The sequence below is a fragment of the Octodon degus genome, unplaced genomic scaffold, assembly GCF_000260255.1.
Source record: "Octodon degus isolate 3935 unplaced genomic scaffold, OctDeg1.0 scaffold00112, whole genome shotgun sequence".
Classification (NCBI taxonomy): domain Eukaryota; kingdom Metazoa; phylum Chordata; class Mammalia; order Rodentia; family Octodontidae; genus Octodon; species Octodon degus.
In genome coordinates this window covers 346,472-356,876 of record NW_004524688.1, presented here as the reverse complement: position 1 = coordinate 356,876, position 10,405 = coordinate 346,472, and the positions used below count along the sequence as shown (strand labels likewise).

General features: G+C 35.1%; 1 pseudogene across 1 annotated transcript; it reads left to right on the top strand.

The window, feature by feature from the left end:
- The first annotated feature begins 5,501 nt into the window (after positions 1 to 5,501).
- Positions 5,502 to 6,065, top strand: LOC101573245 (annotated as a pseudogene). Its single transcript, XR_001117254.2, has one exon. The product of XR_001117254.2 is annotated as a 40S ribosomal protein S16 pseudogene (transcript).
- The last annotated feature ends 4,340 nt before the right edge of the window (positions 6,066 to 10,405 follow it).

Sequence of the window (10,405 nt, the reverse complement as noted above, 5' to 3'; positions counted from 1 at the left end):
AGCATGTTGAATATTTATTCACTTATCTTTGAATTGAATGATTCATTATTTAGCTGCTTCTCTTCTGCTACTAAGTTGACAGAAATATTTGTCAGTTTTGATATTGTGCTATATTTAATATTTTATTTATAACCTTCTCATTTTATACTTTTCCTTTTTAAAATAGTTCTATTTGTCTGATGATGTACTCCTTGTATGTGTTGTTCATTTTTCCTACTAGACTATTTTTGTCATATTAGCTAGAGTAATTTTTTACTTTGCCTGCTGTTTCCAACATCACTTCTGGGTGTTGTTTTCTTGACAGTTCTTTCTTTTGACATTTTTTTCTTCTTATTTTGGTCTATAACTTGTTATTGATTTCCCAATACAATGTCTACAATGAAAAAAACCCTGGTGAGTTGTTGCTTACTCCTAGTTGGTCTTTAGCTGAGTCAATCTGTCTATACTTGAGCTTGGGTTAGGTTTTGTCTTTACTGAAGTCATTTTCAGTTTATCACACACTCAACTTTCCAAGCTCTGCTTTCTCTCGCAATTTTCAAGTGCTGGAGGATTTTCTGTGGGCTCCCTCAGGACCTCAACTTGCAAAGGTGTGTGCAAATTTCAATCATGTATAGCATCCCACTCCACATGTCCCTCCCCAAGGTAATCTCATGTTGGCTGGTGCTTAGTTCTTTGCTGAATGGCAAAGGCATTTGCTACTTTGGTTTGACTTGATCTTGAACACTGTGAGCCAGGCACTAGACAAATGGGCTTCTTAGTGTTCCTGCCTTTAACCCCAGTTTGTGCTAATTTGTTTTAGTTATCAATCATCCTGGCAGGAGAAAGCATTTGTGGTTCTTTCATCTCACAGTATTTATTTGACTATGTGTACAGTTTCTATGTTGTGCCAAGGTTCTCTATCATGTCATTAATTCTTTAATAAATATACAGACATACTTAGATTGATGCCCACATTGTGCTAGTTTTGTGAGTAGGTTAAATGGATTGGTCAGTAAAGGAAGATTGTATAGTATATGCATTACAATGTTCAGAGCAAAGAAGTGGTCAGAGGAAACTCCAACTAAATGAGTTTGCTTTTATTTGCATCACTCTTATACATAGTACTGAAATGTATAACAAAAATAAAACTGCAGTAGTGTAGCGCACATTACAATTACCATAAATTATAGTATTGTATAAATAAGGAATACTGTACAAATAAAGATACTGAGGTTCTATGAACAAGATGCATAGGACTGCATAAAAAATGACTGATTGTAAGTCTGAGCAGCAGGTCATAAGTGGAAACGGCAGTCCTTGATCCTAAACCTGAACAGTCATTAAATAGGTTGTTAAGTGAGGAACATCTGTATTAACCATACTTATTTTAAAGATTATGTATACTTTTGCAAAAAGTCTTCATCTTTTAGTGTATTTCTGCTATTTCTTTGATGTGTCATTAAATTAAGCTTTGTTTTCTTGTATACTTGCTTTTTTAAAAATTGAAAACAGACAGTAAATAAGAAAACAGAGACACTACACATGAATTTAGTTTTTCCCTAGAGATTTTTTTTTACTTGTGATCTGGTAGGCAACAGAAATAATAAGAAGCTTGGGCTGGGGAGATAGCTTGGTGATCTAAGTGCCTCCTTGGCAAGTGCAAGGACCCAAGTTCAATCCCTGGTTCTGCATGCCATGCTGGCCCCAGAACCTAACTCATGCCATGCAGGCTCTGAAACTGGGCGTGGTGGTGCATGCCTGTAATCCCAGTGCTGGGGAGGCAGAGACAGGAGGATCACTGAGTTCCAACTACATAGCCAGACCCTGCATCAAGTTCAACAACAATAATAACAATCTTACTAGAATTTAGACTGGTTTTGTTCTTGATTTCAGCTATTGTGTCAGGTCAATTTCAAGCCCATATTTGTCTTTGTCTTTGGGGAAGAGACATTAGAATCTTAAATGAAAATCTGTGATATTTAGCATACTTTTATTGGTGAACTTGAAGCACAATAATATTCTCCAATCCACATGAGTCTTTGCACAGCTTTTCATTTCCAAACAACAGACTGCAGAGTGGTTTAAGAGAGAAGCCACCGGAAGGGGCATTTTCACTCTGACTGCATTGTCTGTGTTTCAAATCACATACATACAAGTTCTTCCTGCCTTGAAAGCTCTTAAGCACTTCTTCATTACATGTATCTAGATATACACATATAAAGCCTCTTTTTGTATATGCATGTGATCATACGTAATCTTTACATATATACATGTATGTATGCATTGGTACACAATGAGCTTTACATAATAGAATAGATTTGGGCATAGATACAGACACAGTTTTAGATTTAGACTTGTGTAGGTGGACATAGATGTACTCTCCTTTTATCTTTAAATGAATCCATATTTGGAGTGATGAGGGTATGTGACAAAGTAATGATAGTATAAATTCCAAATGGCAATACCTGCATGTTTTATAAGTACATAAAATCGTGACCATGAGTGATAAATAAAGTTTAATATTATTTAATATCTTTGTAATATCCTTTACAGAGAATAAAATTTTAAAATCCTTCTGGCAAAGAATTACAATAAACATATAAAGTCATACTCCATTCAAGTTAATATTAGGATGAGGCTGCCAGATATAAAATAATCATCCTCAGTGATCATCTCATTTTCCTCATTTGAAGAGCAGGATACAACTGAGATGGATGAGTTTTAAAGACAGTTTTCATTCAGCTTAATAATGTACAGATATAGCATTCCTACTGATGCTATGCTACAAAAGAAATAGAGAAAAACATGCAGTAACCTAAACACAAGGGATGTTTGAGTCCCACTTCCTCTAGGGGTTATTGAAAACACAATTTCTCATACCTTGTCTTAAATTACAGGCATCTTACAAAATATGACATCCTGAGTCTTCCCTTGCCTCTGATACAAATTATTTCTATAAGTCTTTTATATGGAGAATTTAAAAAATGCTGCTCCCAACTTCTGTCAATGCAAGCTTTGTTTCAACTCACCATATTGTGATCTCTTTTGTAACTGTCTAACATGTTACTCACTTTTCTTCCCTAATATGTTGCTTATTAAAGGGCCTTGCACATACAACTAGTTTAATTTGATTTTGGTAGAATATTTTAATTTTGTTTAAAATATAAGGCTGTTGTGATTAAACAATTCTAACATCTTTCCCATTGTATTGGATTCATCATTTTTTTCACACTCTATGTCTCTGCTAATTCATCATGTATTCCAACCTGTGAGCAGTGGGCATGATACTGAGAATAAATGTAGAGCAGAGATTCTCAATAATTGGGACTCTCTAGTTAGCAGAGTCCATATCTGGATAAGTAATAACAGTAGTGGATGAAGTTGTCTCACTGTATTGAAGTGGAGATCCTCAAGGATTCCAAATGCACATTTTATTTTTAAAGAATTCATCTAGTTTCTGGAATACTTTGAAATAATAACGAGAAATTCCCTTTACAACTTGTAAAGCCTTGCTAGTTTGTCTTTCTGTATCTTAATGTTTCCTTCACTCAAAAATTTGTGGCATATAGTTTAAGAATGGGGTATTGAATAATACTGAATTATTTAGCATCAGTTATATGATATAGAATTTTTTTTATTTCAATAAGCTACCAGAATTCAAGGAAGACGGGTTTTGATGTTCAAGAGAGACCCTGAATAAAATTTATAGATTTCATGAAGCCACAGCCATTATGCTGTAAGCAAAACAGCCTACAGAGGCAACTCAATTTCTGGTTATGCTAAGATTAAATAATAATTTTTAATTTGGTTTGATAACACTATTTCCAGGAAGAGTTAAATTTGTATAGCATATATTCTAATGAATCAATGGCCTATGTTACTTTAGAAATATAAGCGCATTTTGAAATTAAAGCTAATGAATCTGAATCTCTATTATATGTACATATGTGTGTGTGTATATATATATAAAGTTTGCATATTTACTTTGCATATTTATAAAAGTAAAATTATACTTGTCTTAATAATTAAGGTATCTGAGTACAGAAAACCATGTGCAATAGATCCATATAGAAACCCATCTTTGAAAGAATTAACTTTAGGAACTTAGAAAAAATGGGGTATACCAATGAATGTCCATTTTATATCTGTGTATTCAAAGTGGTTAGGATAGATATATAGTTGCATTCTCTTAATGAATAGAATGATTTGTTCAAATGGTGTTTGTAAATAGGATCACAAGTCCGCATCTTGTACAGCAATTAACCACTAAGAAGAATATATGCAGTGTATTATTTGTTGAAACTGTACTTCCGATTTGATTTGAAACTGTCTCATTGCTGTTTATCAATAAAACTGTGAAAAAAATAAAAATAAAAAAGAAAGAATTACTTTAAAAACAGATGAAATTGGGGCCAGCCAAATTGCTCAGTGAACTAAGGAGCCTACTTAGGTAGAGTGCAGTGGCCGGAGTTCAATTGCTCAGCTTGCCATGCCAGCCCTGCCCATGAGGAGCACTGAGGTGGTGATTGAGACTGGGTGTGGTGGTGTGCTCCTATAATCCCAGCACTTGGGAGACTGAAAACAGGATGATCACTACAAATCCAATCTACATAGTGAGACCTTGTAGACCCTGTACTAAATACATTAAAAAATAATTAAAAACAGATGAAATTATTGACCAACAATGTGAAACAGAATCATACAGTTGTAAAATTTTAATAATCACATATTGTAATACTTTTATAATGAAACACTCCTAGCTTATTCTCACAAAAAGAATATAATGACAAAGTTATGAACCTGAGACCTCTAGATTTCAGATCAGGTGGCTATTCTTTCAAGTCCTCTTGGAAAATCCATTGTAAACTGCCACTCCTATGTACTTCCTATGATTAGTGTCTATAGTGGGAAGTAAATACATGTGTGGCTCTTTAATTATATAATGATATTTTATAGGAAATTAAATTTACTGCAATTTGAACTAAAAGATTTTGTACACTGATACCATATAGAGGATCCCCAAAATAAAGTCTACCCATGCAATATTTAAGGAAATAAACCAGAAAGAAATGTAAAACAAAATAATTTTTAAAGAAAATGTATATTTATTTGCAAACATACACTAATATGTGTGCAAAAATACTTTGAAATAAGGTAGAAAGCAAAATCTACACACACGTAAGCACACCTAGTCCTCCTCCCCTGCCAAAAGTAACCCAAGCAAATTACCCAAATTTCAGTGTAATATACAAAAAATGTTGATTCCGGAAAGGGGCTCTGAGGGCAGGGGGGTTCACGGAGAAAATTAGGAGTCAGATTGAGGGCTCTGAAGAGAGATTTGATGAAGATCTCTGGGTGAAGGATTCTGGGAGACCAGGGTTCCGGAGAGGAAAATGAAAGGAAAGAAATTGTGGTGGAAGTGGCCCCGCCCTAGCTACAAGGTGAACCGTAAAGCTCGCTCCTGTCGCGCTGTGGCGCTCAAGACGCATGCGCAGACCCTGAAAAGCGGCCTGGGTGGCCCCAAACTTCCCTTTTCCGGTTGCGGCGCCGCGCGGTGAGGAGCTCCAGACTCTGCGCTAGAAACCATGCCGTCCAAGGGTCCGCTGCAGTCCGTGCAAGTCTTCGGTCGCAAGAAGACAGCCACAGTGGTGGCACACTGCAAGCGGGGCAATGGCCTCATCAAGGTGAACGGGCGCCCCCTGGAGATGATCGAGCCGCGCACGCTGCAATATAAGTTACTGGAGGCTGTTCTGCTTCTGGGCAAGGAGCGGTTTGCTGGTGTTGACATCCGTGTCCGTGTAAAGGGTGGTGGTCATGTTGCCCAGATTTATGCTATCCGTCAGTCCATCTCCAAAGCCCTGGTGGCCTATTACCAGAAATATGTTGATGAGGCTTCCAAGAAAGAGATCAAAGATATTCTCATCCAGTATGACCGGACCCTGTTGGTAGCTGACCCTCGACGCTGCGAATCCAAAAAGTTTGGAGGTCCTGGTGCCCGTGCTCTTTACCAGAAATCCTACCGATAAACTCACCATAAGAATCACCATTTGCCTTTGTAATAAACATGGGATTTTGAGGTTGTAAGGAAAAAAAAAAAAAAAATGTTGGCTATACAGTACATCATGAAGTCCAGAAAAATATACACAAAACATTTGTCTGTAATTACCACAATCAACTGGCATTAACGGAAGACAGAAACTTTTTCTGCTTTTTTAAAAACTTAATATTTCTGATTTTTATCATACTATTAATGTCCATACATTGCTTTCATACAATATTTTATTTTAAAATGCTGCTGGAAGTATTCAGTTTTGTAAATCACTGAGTTAGAATGTGTTGTATATATATCCATTACAGGCATTACTTGGATGGCATAAAATATGTTCAGAGAAATCAAAAGAAGTGATCAATGTCTAGTCAGAACTAAACTTTCTTTTTTATAATTTAATTTTATTGAGAAAGAAATAGCAATGAAAGTTTCAAAACAGGTTAGCAGTACAGTTATAATAATGCATCGCATATTATTGTCTGCATAGTAGTTATTCATAGTACAAGATGAAGACATAATATCTTGCCTAAACACTATTAATACAAATCTTTCTTCTCATTGAACTAAGCAAAAGTAGCTGTTTATTTATCCTAACTATTTTGTATATACAGATATATTTTTTTTTCACTACAAAATGGTCCATTTATATTCCCCTTTTTTGTTTGGTTTTGTCAGAGATGGGTATTCCATTGCTGTTCAAATATTGTAGGTGAGTGAATTCAGAACTAAGTTTTCAGTCATTATCTTAAAAGAGCACAGGTATAGTACAGTCATTTAAGAGAAGAACATTGTTATCCTGAGTTATTGAAAAAGTATTTCATGGCAAACTCATGAATCTATGCTGTTGTTTGTCTGTGAAGACCACACCTTGTTGTCTGTCTTGGACAGCAGCAAGTTCATCTAAATGCATGTACTCAGAGAGGACAGAAGCACTGCCTTGCTCGCACACATGTTGGGAATGCATCCATGTGAAAGTCTACTTCTATGATCTCCCTTCTCCCACTTCATTTTCTTAACCTCTAGCTTAGTGTCTAATGGGCACAAAATTATGAGATTCAGTTAACATTGTTATCTCAGATTACATAAATGGAAACACGAAATTCTTCTGCTCTAAATCTTCACATAATGCAAATGCAAATGTGGCATGAATTTCAGGGTCTCTGGAGGATATTCTTCCATCAGAAGAATATCCTAGTAAGCTATCTCTTACTAGGAGCAGTCACTGTCTTGGTATTCTTTTTCTTCAATAATGTACGGGACACTCAAGAAAGGACTTTTAATAGCATAAGATTAGGACTCAATCTGTTTCATTCCCTCGTCTTCATTCAGTGTTTGAGCTTGGATCAGGTATTATTTCTTTGCCTTAGTATCTGTTCCAGGAAAATTCATGATAAAAAACCTAGAATTAAATAAATTTATCTTTCAACTTTTATTTCCCACATAACCATTACTGAATGCTATAAAGCTTAAGTTTATTTCTGAGAAATAGAGCTAAATGGTTATTGAAATTATTAAGTATGATTAAAATATTCTGTGATTAGAGTCTAATGAAAGAAATGTTCTGAATCTAACCAGTTTCCAAATATATACTACACAATGGATTTTCACGTAGTAGACATCTGTAATACAGCCACGTGAATGCGAAAAACGGTAATGGTTAGCAGTTACAAAAAGCCCAATTGTTTTGCAAATATGACTAATATTTTCTTATAATTAACATTCTCTTATAATTCTCCTACATAATCAAAAGATTCCCTTGTTTTTAAAAAGTAAAACTTACTAGATTTACAATAGTTATTATCTAAGAAGTATTTGTGTTCTTTTCCCTATTTTTCTGAACAATAAAACACTAAGTTCAACAGCTACCTGAATTTTTCTAGAAAATGCTTAAAATTGTTTGACATTTTCTTCTTCAATACAGTCACTTTTGAAAATTAGTTGTGTTTGAATTTTAATTTCTTCAGCTATTCAGTAGTTAGGGGAAAAACAGAGGTCTTGTTATTCAACATTCTTTTAATTGTTATAGTATTTTTATCAAAATGGATCATTCTTAAGTCAACAATTTCTGCATATATTGTAAGCAATAAGAAATTGGCTTACATATTTATGGACACCAAGAAGATCCTTGATTACAAGCTGGAGTCCAGGAAATTGTTGCTATTGAGTCCAAATCCAAAGTCCCGACTGCAGAGAAGTCAATGGTGTACATCTCTGAACAATGAAGAAGATGAGATAATAGCTCACCACTCAACAGGTCAGAAAAAAAGAACAAGTTTCTCTTTCCTCTTTCCTTTTAGTTTTATTTAAATTCTCAATGGACTTGATGATACTCACACACACTGGAGATGAGAAGTGCTTTAGTAAATCTACCAATTTAAATGTTCAGCTCATCCAAGAACAGTGTGAATACTAATGTATTCTGATCTGATTAATATTGTTACCCTGATCACTCTGCAGTCAGCTACTTCTATGCATAAAGTAACCACCATAAGCCCGCAACTTAACCATCTGGCACTAATATAGACTTTCTTAAGTCATACTTAATGCTCAAGTAAACACTATAGTAATCAAAGAGTCATAATTTCACCTTATGTGATAAACTATCCTGTACACAAATAAAAACATAGTAACTCCTTCCCAAGAAGAGGATAAAGTCCTTTTGTGATATTTATTATGCTTATTGATATTCCACCACTGAAATTACACCATGAGGTCAATTAACAATGCTTAAATATTATGATAAAAATAAATACACCTATAGTATATTATAAGGGGATAAAATAGGAATAAAAATATAGGTTGACACGTATATACAAATGGACTTCACTGGCAGGCATACTTATGGCAATTATAATTCTCATTTTGTCATGTGATCATAGATGATAGTAATATCTGCTTTTTTCACTATTGACTTTATATTCCCTTTGACTTCAGTAAGCACTCAAGTTGGTCATGATTCTACATGTAATAATGTGAGAGCCCCATTATTGATTGGTTTAGATCATTAGTAGTTCTGCTTGAATTGGATTGCTGTAGTTTTCAATTGACATAAATCACAGAGAGGGTTAAGTAAGACATACTCTAAAGAATCCCCTGTATTCCAGACATGTTCTTCCTTTCTTTTGTTATGGCATATTAATCCAGTTTCTCTTTGGTAGTAAAGAAAAATCACCTAGTCACACTTTAACTGCATTCTTATCTTGTTGACTGAGAGTCATGAGGAGGCTAAAGTAGCCAGTTGACATCTTAACTTCCAGTTTAATGGAATCATGGTGTCTCTTGGTGAAAGCATTTCTCCCCCTAGAGTTAAAACTGCTACAGAATAAAGTCATAGGAACAAGAAGGAAAATATTTTCAGGTGAGTCACTGACAATAGGAAATGGTGTCACTGCAATTTCTTCTGCTTGATTCCTGGCCCATGGATCTGGACTATGAGAGAAACACTGTTCTATATTTGATATAGTTTTAAAAGATTCACAGCATTCTGTAAAATTTTACCTCAGTCCCTCAAGATCTTACAGTCAACGTGGCAATGTAGCATTCAAAAAGCCATCTTACCAAAGTAAGTTCTTCATGATAGTGGGCAAAATGATAAAACTAGTGAAATGCACAAGTATGGGCTTTTTACTGTTATGTTTTCTCATCATTTATAAAATATTAGCAGTCACACTTTAAGGTTTAATTTAGTGCATAGTTTTAGGGAATTAAGTCTATGATCAGCTGACTCCAAGGCAAGAACAGTAAGGAAGAAGGGCATGAGAAGTGAAAGGATTCATTTTATGGTGTCAGGAAGAAGAGTGAGGAAACAATGCCAGGGATGTGATATAGTACATGAGGTTATGCACCCACAACCAACCCAGACACATCCAGAAATATACTTTAATTCCTTAAATGGCTCTTACACCAATCAAACGAATAATTTAGCTCAACTGTCAACTTCTGTCTCAGTTTTGTGCTTCTTTTGCTGTGAAGTCTGTTCTATGCTTAGAAGCAATAATTTTTATAATGTCATGTCACTGAATAAGGCATTCTGTATGTCCAATAATGGTCATTTTCACAGACTTATTATTGCCTATAGGGAAGAATTAATTCCTAAGCACTGAGTACTAGGAAACATGTTAATGTACTCAAGCAAATGGAGTTCCTACCCAGTTAAGCATAAACAACTGTAAGTAAACAGATCCATCTGTCTTCTGCACAGGACAAAGAAGAGCATTAGTGCATTTACAAGGGGACTTTTCCAAGTCTTTGAGAGTGGAACTAACATTTTCAATACCTGCAAGGATGCAAGATGCTTAGAGTTATTGTTCACCTTACATGAGGCAGTGCAAAGGACTTAAACTTGTATATACTCCAAACAATAGCTTTCATCCCACA